The sequence below is a fragment of the Erythrolamprus reginae genome, chromosome 5, assembly GCF_031021105.1.
Source record: "Erythrolamprus reginae isolate rEryReg1 chromosome 5, rEryReg1.hap1, whole genome shotgun sequence".
Classification (NCBI taxonomy): domain Eukaryota; kingdom Metazoa; phylum Chordata; class Lepidosauria; order Squamata; family Dipsadidae; genus Erythrolamprus; species Erythrolamprus reginae.
In genome coordinates, this window is record NC_091954.1 from 64,988,856 (window position 1) to 64,998,556 (window position 9,701).

Here is a 9,701-nt window from a genome sequence, read left to right on the forward strand (position 1 = left end):
TGTTGAGGTCTGGGGGAACCCAGACAGAACAGATGGTATGACTGTTTTTATAATGGGTTTTTATAATTGTTTTTAATATTAGATTTGTGCTTTGTATTTTGTTGTGAGCCGCTCTGAGTCTTCGGAGAGGGGCGGCATACAGGTCTAATAAATTATTATTATTATTATTATTATTATTATTATTATTATTATTATTATTATTATTATTATGGCTGTTTCACACAATGAGTTGAATAGTTCTGATTAAAATAGTTCCAAGCAATTCTACAAGATGTAAACTTTGTTATTAGTTATTAGTTTTAGTATGGTTTCTTGGCTTAGCATGTTGAAGAAACTCAATTCATTTGATTCCTTGTATTAATATTGTACAAATTCAGAAAATAGATGGATTCCTTCATTAGATTATACAGGGCTATCAGATTTACTGTAAAAATCGAGATGATAGTTGATAGGCTGATAGTTACCATAAAATAAAGAGGAAACTAATGCATATTCAGCCTTCCTAGATCATTTGCTATTTGGAGTAATATGGTTGTTACATCATTTTATGCTCCTAGAAGCAGACATATTACTGGGAATCAACATGATGAATGGACAATTTCAAAGTAGTAAAATTGTTGTGTAGCAAGGAATTTATATGTAGAACAAAAAGCAGAGAATAATGAATAAAGCTGATTCGGGGGGGGGGGGATGATTAAACTTAAAACTGAAAGGAGAATTGGGGTCAGATTCTTTCCTTTCCAAAATATCACAGTCCGATGTGAAGAAGTTAAACATAAAAAAACTTTACACAATCTGGTATTCACCAAATGTGTTGGGCAGAAATTATCCAAGATTCCAAAAATTGCAGTGCATATACATCTGTCAGGTTGGGAAATGAAAGTCTAGTATACCTGTTTACTTTATGAATGTAGCATTAAATGTATGGCTGTGGAAGTAAATCTGACGAGCTTCCATAGTTCCATATTCTAATAATTCTAAACTGAAATTATTTCATTTGTTAATGATTACATCAGACTACCTTGACATTTCTATAAGTGACTGAGATCAGCACAAATGTAAATGCTTGAATGACAAGAAAAATAATTCTTTTAAAATTTATTCTGATATTATTTTTCAGAAAATAATTAGAAATCAGAAATTCATTTTTGTTTGTACATTTATACTTTTGTATACTTAAACATGAGTAGGAATAACTAAAACAGGCACTTTCATACATCTACTGGCAGGCATAGACAATTATCAAAACAGGAAGATGTGAAGTACAAGTAGAGACAAATAAATATTAAACAGTAAACTGTGAGAACCTTGGCAAGTTACATTGAAAGATTATTTCATAGCTGAACATCAAGCTGGATTTGAATGTAAAATTCGTTCAGTACTTCTGTTTGACAATATGGGGACTTTGTTGCAATCTCTGAAACATCTAGGACCCCCATATTCATTAAGCCAGTGTTTCCCAACCTTGGCAACTTGAAGAGATCTGGACTTCAACTCCCACAATTCCCCAGCCAGCGAATTCTGGGAGTTGAAGTCCAAATATCTTCAAGTTGCCAAGATTGGGAAACACTGCATTAAGCAATACTTGCTTAGTATTTGAACCAGAATGTAAATATATCACAGCAAAATATTTTTCTCTTAATGTGTAATGTTTTATTTTTATTAATTAAAAGTTCTATTGTACTCTCCATAATACATGCCTTTTGCTTATAGACAGCAGAATTGACGGCATTGTTATGTCTAAGAACCAGGAGAGTTCTCCCTTCTGCTATGTAATCTCACATAGGAAAGAGAGAAGGGATTTTCCAGGCTCTTCAGCATGAATGATATACTAGGCCCATTCCCCTCCCCTCCCTCCACAACAGCCTCTTTGCTTGCACATTATCTGGAAACAGCCTGCTTGCTCAGTGACCTGACCCTAATAAATAAGTGATTTCATCCTTCCATTAGAGACACAGCACAAGGGTGGGGAACTTACAGACAACCACGAGAGAAGACGAGATACGGAGCATGTTACATCCAATACAAGGCCACTAGTAGATATTTTTCCAATAATACCATATTCTGCTCCTTTTGCTCAAGAGGAGCAAGAATTTTCAGGACCTTGGACAGAACACCTAAACCACTTGGATTAAATTATACTCTACCTTGTTCCGGTAAGGCTTGTTAAAACTACAGTTCATTCTTACTTAACACAAAATAATTTTAAAATAATTAAGAGACAGAAAGGTAAAGATAAACCCTTAAAAATCAAATCTAACCTTTTAAAAATGCCTCACCTGTTTCCACGTTGCTCAGCAAACTTGCTTACCTGGGAAAAATACACAGATCTAGTGTTTGCAACAGGTACCTCCCACTATGTCACATGGATTGGTTAGTCCAACTAGGAACAAAGGCCCTCATGGGTTAGATTATCTGTCAATTATTCACAGTATTTCCTCATTGCATTAGTTGTTGGTAGACAAAAAACAACTCAGTGGAGGAGTAAAATGTGGGACTGGGAATTTAACAGAGAAAATAGGAGCGCTTTAGGTAATAATCTGAATATCTGTAGAAATTGAAACCAATCATCAAAACATTGTTTTTAAAGTTTTAAACTGATGCATATATTTCATATAGAAAATAGATTTTGCTTATTAGTTGCTATATTGCTTTTTTAAGATACTGTTAAATCTTACTAGAAGTGCTACATGATTTATGTATGATATTTATACTTTCACTAGCAAAGGTTTTAATTACAAATGGTTAAAATGTGATTATATTTCAGCAAGTGACATAAAGTCATTAAAACATATAATTATTAGAATAATACCTTTTTGTTTCTTCTATGTTAAAAGTTCTTAAAGCATATGCAGCTCAATGGGAAATATGGTTTTTATCAGGTAGAACATAGGGGATGCAGAAATAAATTAGATTATGTATAATTATAAAAAATATATAATTCTTTTCCTGGAATTTGTCTTGCAATTAAATGGGAAAGGTGGAATTATCAGGTAGAACTTAACTGGGGATGGTAGAGTAAGTACATTAAATTAAGAAGCCAACTGAATAGTTGTAAGTTCGGCTTGCTTCAGTTTTCCCAATTTTCAGATTCAGTCTGTTCCTAATACTTTGACAACCAAATATTTATCAATCTTTCTCATAAATTATATGCTGATGGTGTTGATGATAGAATTATATATGTTTAGGTGAGAGGAATCATGATGGGTTTGATTTACAAGGCATGATCAGATAACATAGCAACTCTTTTGCAAATAACTATTTTCCTTCACATATCCACTTTTAGTATGAACCTCATGAGACATTTAGGCATTTATTGTCCTCAAAGCTGGTATGTTCTTTCTCAGCAGGTCTTGCAGTAAACTTCAAAGAGACTGGCCACTGAATGCATGCGATAAAATATGCCCAATGGAAGGGAAATATTGACCACAAGGTCCCAGAGAGTAAAGTCATAGAAAGACTGCTCAATCTGGCTCACAAGGTATGGGTATGTTCCATAGGTATACAATATCCACTCCTAGCCAAAGAAAGTGATTATTAAAGTTGGTCAGGCTGTTTACAAGACTAAGTAAAGGGATGTCATTTGGAGAAGGGACGTTGGTATACAGTGTTCCCTCGATTTCCGTGGGGGATGCGTTCCGAGACCGCCTGCGAAAGTCGAATTTCCGCGAAGTAGAGATGCGGAAGTAAATACACCATTTTTGGCTATGGACAGTATCACAAGCCATCCCTTAACACTTTAAACCCCTAAATTACCATTTCCCACTCCCTTAACAACCATTTACTCATCATTATTACTGGTACTCACCATTGAATAAGACACTTAGTGATCCTGATATTTATAAACATAATTATTTAATTAACAATAATTATTTTTTTTGTTATTTATTTGCAAAAATTATTAGTTTGGTGATGACATATGATGTCATTGGGTAGGAGAAACTGGTATAGGAAAAAAAACGTGAAGTATTTTTTAATTAATATTTTTTGAAAAACCATGGTATAGGCTATTCGCGAAGTTCGAACCCACGAAAATCGAGGGAATGTCCTTTGTCAAGGGGTGGAGCTAGCCTCCAAGGCCCACCCTGATCTAGGGCTATCCACCGTGTTTTTCCGTTAAATGTCAGGAGTCAGCACGCAAAATCATTACTTCCCTCACCGAAGAGGGGTAAACATGGAGGGTCTTCTCGTTTTATAGTATCGATTCAGCCCTAACCACTTTAACCAATGTAGCAAATTGACTTTTCATGAACACAGTTACCAAGAATTACTTGCAAAAACTCACTATTAGGGAAAAAGCTATAAAGGGAGCAAGATTCCAACTGTGTTATCCTCTTCAGATTTCACAAGCTCAGCTAAAATGATCTCCTGCAGATGATATTTAATTGAAATGTCTAATTATCTCCATAAAAGTAACACATTTTAAAAACCCACTGGCTGCCTTTCTCCTCCCTGCCCTCCACTCTCCTATCATTTTCCCTTTCTTTGGGGTGAGACAGCATCACTAATGAGTCAGTCCAAGCCTTGGAAATCCATTATAAAGGTATTACATAATCACCACAATCTTAGCCTAGAATATGAAAACCTGATGCCAAGTTGTGGGATTTGGCAATAGTTTTTCACTTATTCAGATCATAGAGAATTAAGGAGAATTAATTTGATGGAAAACAAAAACATAGAACGTTTAGATGCCAATCTCCTTTGTTCAGAAGAATTTACTGTTTCTAATTCTACTCCACATTTGTAAGCATTAAGCATGATCTGGCATTTAATATATTCTCTGTGTCCTTCCTTTTCTCTTTCAATAGTTAATCTTATTTATGAAATGCTTCTAATTTATTTGGATAGTGGATGTGCTGATGGTTGTAATTTAATAACTGTTCATAAATTAACCATTCAAAAATGGCATCTCTCCATGCTGATGTACAATGCCTGGCCCAATTAATTGGAGCTATTCTTATCTCCACAGAGCACATGGCTTCACTAGACTTGAGCTAAGACCTTGTGAAACGGATCAATTATATTCTCAAAAGGACGTCAAGAAGAAACTATTCTAGGGTTGATCTTGGGACTCCTGAAGAGGCCATCCTGGGGTGGTTTTCTTATTCCATTCATGCATCTGTATCAGTGATGGGTTGCTCCTGGTTTGGCCAGATTCTGAGAACTGGTAACACCAGCAGTGGGAGGCTCTGTCCACTTGCCCAGGATGCTTCTGTGCATGCTTAGAAGTTTCTGCACATGTGCAGAAGCGTTGCGTGTTTGCGTGAGCGAGCGAGCGAACTGGTAGTAAAGGGTTTTAGAAGATTCTGCTACATGAATCCCAGCGACCGGTTAGGTCCCACAAAGTTGGTCTTCTCCGGGTCCCGTCAACTAAACAATGTTGTCTGGTGGGTGTTGTGATTCAGTCTGAGGCTCCTCAGGGAACGGCTGGAACTCTACCGGCTCCATGCTCAGAGGGGGAGGACGAGGAACAGGAGGAGGAGGAGGACCAGGCAGACGGGGAAGAAGAATGTCAGGACGAGGAGGAGGGAGAACAGCCTGAGACCCCCGGGGGGAGAGATCTCTCCAGCGAGTAGCCTGGAATCATTAGATGAGAACGCACAAGCCAGCATAGATATGAGGCAGAGAAGGGCAGCACAACGAAGGGGACAATTAGCCAGGTATTTCCATCCCTAATAGGCAACAGCTGGGTTTGGGTGTGGTTCTCCTCAGAAAGGTTGAAAAGGCAGGCCCGCCCTTCCTGTATTGTGGAGAGTTATCTTTTGGGAGTCCTGTGACCTTGCTTCGATCCTTGGCGTCTCTGATTCTGGCTTGTGGCCTCGAAGGCTGAAAACTTGGGGGAGGCGTGGGTTTTATTATCTACAGTGGTGTGTGTGCCAGCAAGAAGCCTGTTGTATTGTCTGGCCGTTGTGACTCTTCTGTGAAGCTTCATAGCATTCCAGTTTGTAAGAACAGTTTTTGTTATCTGTGTTTGTTTTCAAAGATATAAAATGACTTTGCTTTTTTATCAGCGTGTCTGGCTACTCTTTTTAGTTGGTGTTGGCATCTGGGGGAACCCAGACAGAACAGTGGGACCCAGGGGAAGAGCCTTCTCTGTGGCAGCCCCGACCCTCTGGAACCAGCTCCTCCCAGAGATCAGAATTGCCCCCACCCTCCTTGCCTTTCGTAAGCTCCTTAAAACCTACCTCTGTCGTCAGGCTTGGGGGAACTGAACTACCTTATTCCCCCTAGGCCTATACAATTTATGCATGGTATGTTTGTGTGTGTTTGGTTTTAAATAAGGGTTTTTAATTATTTTAAACATTAGATTTGTTCTATGCTGTTTACTACTGTTGTTAGCCGCCCCGAGTCTGCGGAGAGGGGCGGCATACAAATCAATGAATGAATGAATCAATCAATCAATAGAAGAACCCACTATTGATCTATATCCAGTGATGGGGTACCAAAATTTTTACTACCACACTGTGGGTGTGGCCTATGCATTTTGTTTCAATATCTTTCAATGCAAATTGGGAGCTCTGGGGTGGAGCTCCAAATTTTGCTACCCGAACTGCGTTCCTGACCATTCCTGTAGGATCCCATCACTGTCTATATCCAGAGGTGGGTTGCTAAGGTGGAACCGTGACGTGTGGTCGCCCCTGTGGCTCTGAGTGCTAGCGGAGTTCAGAGCAATTCTGCTATGGCACCTGGACAGGTAGCGAAATTGTGTGCAGATATGCAGGTGAGCCCGGGTATGAGCACACATCACTGTTCCACCTTAGCAGCCCACCTCTGTCTATATCCTCTAATTTCTGCAAGGGCAGAAAGCAGCTTATAGTTTTATCCTTTACTAATTTTATCCCCATAGCAATAACCCTATGAAGTGGGTTATTCTGATTGTCCAAGGAAGCCTTTGGAGCTTGGGTAGGGCAAAAAATGGACCTACAGGCTCTCTGGAAGTCAGGGAGTGGAAAAGTTGAGCATTCATGTATGGGGAGGAGGGCAGCATGTGTGTGGATTATGCACGCATGCATAGGGGCATGGATATGTGGGGGCATTGAATTATGGGTGTAGGCATGCATTTGTGCACAGTATTATTATTATTATTATTATTATTATTTTTATTATATTTATTAGATTTGTATGCCGCCCCTCTCCGAAGACTCGGGGCGGCTCACAACAGTAATAGAAACAATATAACAGTGAAACAAATCTAATATTAAAATAAAACATATCTAAAACCCCAGCAATTTAAAACCATACAACACATACATACCAAACATAAAATATAAAAGCCTGGGGGAGGATGTCTCAGTTCCCCCATGCCTGGCGACAAAGGTGGATCTTGAGTAATTTGCGAAAGACAAGGAGGGTGGGGGCTGTTCTAATCTCTGGGGGGAGTTGATTCCAGAGGGCCGTGGCTGCCACAGAGAAGGCTCTTCCCCTGGGGCCCGCCAAACGACATTGTTTGGTCAACGGGACCCGGAGAAGGCCAACTCTGTGGGACCTTATCGGCCGCTGGGATTCGTGCGGTAGAAGGCAGTTCCGGAGGTATTCTGGTCCAATGCCATGTAGGGCTTTAAAGGTCATTACCAACACTTTGAATTGTAGCGTGTGTATATGTGTGCTTTTGGCACCCGAGGGAAAAAAGGTTCACCATCACCGGTGTAGAGTCTCCTGCTTGAACGGGGGCGGGGGAAGGTTGCACTAGATTCCCTACATCAGTGTTTCCCAACCTTGACAGCTTGAAGATATCTGGACTTCAACTCCCAGAATTCCCCAGCCAGCAAATGCTGGCTGGGGAATTCTGGGAATTGAAGTCCAGATATCTTTAAGTTGCCAAGGTTGGGAAACACTGCCCTACATGGTCCCTTCCAACTCTGTTCATCTGTAATCACTCTTAGATCATCTTATGATTTCCGTGTGGCTCCTGAATCCACAGATTCTCAGCGTTTTAGAGGCTCCCGCTTCATTTTACCGAAAAAAATAAAAAATAAAAGAGAAAACGAGGATATAGCCATTTCAGAATCCTCCAACCTGCCCAAGGAAATTGTGTGTGTGATTTTGTCATTTTGTATCCGGCACAGTCAATAGCTTTCCCCAAACTGATCTAGACGCTCTTGTCTTAGAACAATGGTTCTCAACCTAGGGATCGGGACCCCTTTGGGGGTCAAAGGACTGTTTCACAGGGGTCACCTAAGACCACGGGAAAAGACCAATCTCCCACGGTATTAAGAATTAAAGTTTCTATTCTGGCACCTTGGAACATATTTTTACAATCCGGCATTTACAGGGGGAATGTCCCTCGGACCTTCCTGCCAATCAGCTAAAAGCTCTGTTGGGAGAATTGGCGCTAGGCTTATGGTTGGGGTCACCACAACACGAGGAACTGTATTAAGGGGTTGCGGCATTAGAAAGGTTGAGAACCACTGTCTTAGACACTTCCAGCAGTAACGGTTCTTACTAGAGGGAGGCACTCTGCACATCCTCAGAAAGTCCTTTCCAGAGAACAAACCAGCTGATTAATCAACTGATCTATCTCTCTAAATCAGACTTCAGATTAAAGTTATTTCATTGAATATTTTTACATGTAGTATTTTATCATTTTAATATAATGTATTATATTAAATATAATTATAAAGAATTATATTAAATAGTGCATTAGTCGGGGTGGCGCAGCAGGTAGAGTGCTGTACTGCAGGCCACTGAAGCTGACTGTAGATCTGAAGGTCAGCGGTTCAAATCTCATCACCGGCTCAAGGTTGACTCAGCCTTCCATCCTTCCGAGGTGGGTAAAATGAGGACCCAGATTGTGGGGGCAATAGGTTGGCTCTGTTAAGAAGTGCTATTGCTAACATGTTGTAAGCCGCCCTGAGTCTAAGGAGAAGGGCGGCATAAAAATTGAATAAATAAATAAATAAATAAATTAATTAATTAGAGCACGGCACACCAGAAGAACTAGCCACAAGAACAGGTTTTTTCCCCTGAATGCCATCGCTCCGCTAAACAAATAATTCCCTCAATACTGTACAGTCAAACTATTCACTAAGCCTGCAATACTATTACTATTAATCTTCGCATCGTTCCTATCACCCAACTCCTCCCACTTATGACTGTATGACTGTAACTTGTTGCTTGCATCCTTACAATTAATATTGTTTCCTAGTCTCATTTGATTGCTTATGACTATCATGAATGCAATGGAATGGAATGGAATAGAGTAGAATAGAATTCTTTATTGGCCAAGTGTGATTGGACACACAAGGAATTTGTCTTTGGTGCACATGCTCTCAAGTGTACATAAAAGAAAAAGATACATTTGTCAAGAATCATGAGACCCAACACTTAATGATTGTCACAGGGGTCAAATGTGCAATCAGGAAACAATCAATATTAATAATAGAAATCTTAGCATACAAGCAACCAGTTACAATCATTCAGTCATAAGTGGGAGATGATGAGTGATAGGAACGATGGGAAAAAAACTAGTAGTAACAGCGTTGTACTTTATGATTCTTGACAAAAGTATCTTTTCTTTTTATGTACACTGAGAGCATATGGACCAAAGACAAATTCCGTGTGTGTGTTTGTGTGTGTGTGCTCAAATTCCAATAATCAAGTCTCTGCCTGGCTGGATCCTCCCACCCATCCTTGTCGATCTTTGCAATCTACAGCTTTCTCTTGCGGGGTGGGAGGTGGGGGCGGATCGTTTGGAAGAGTTT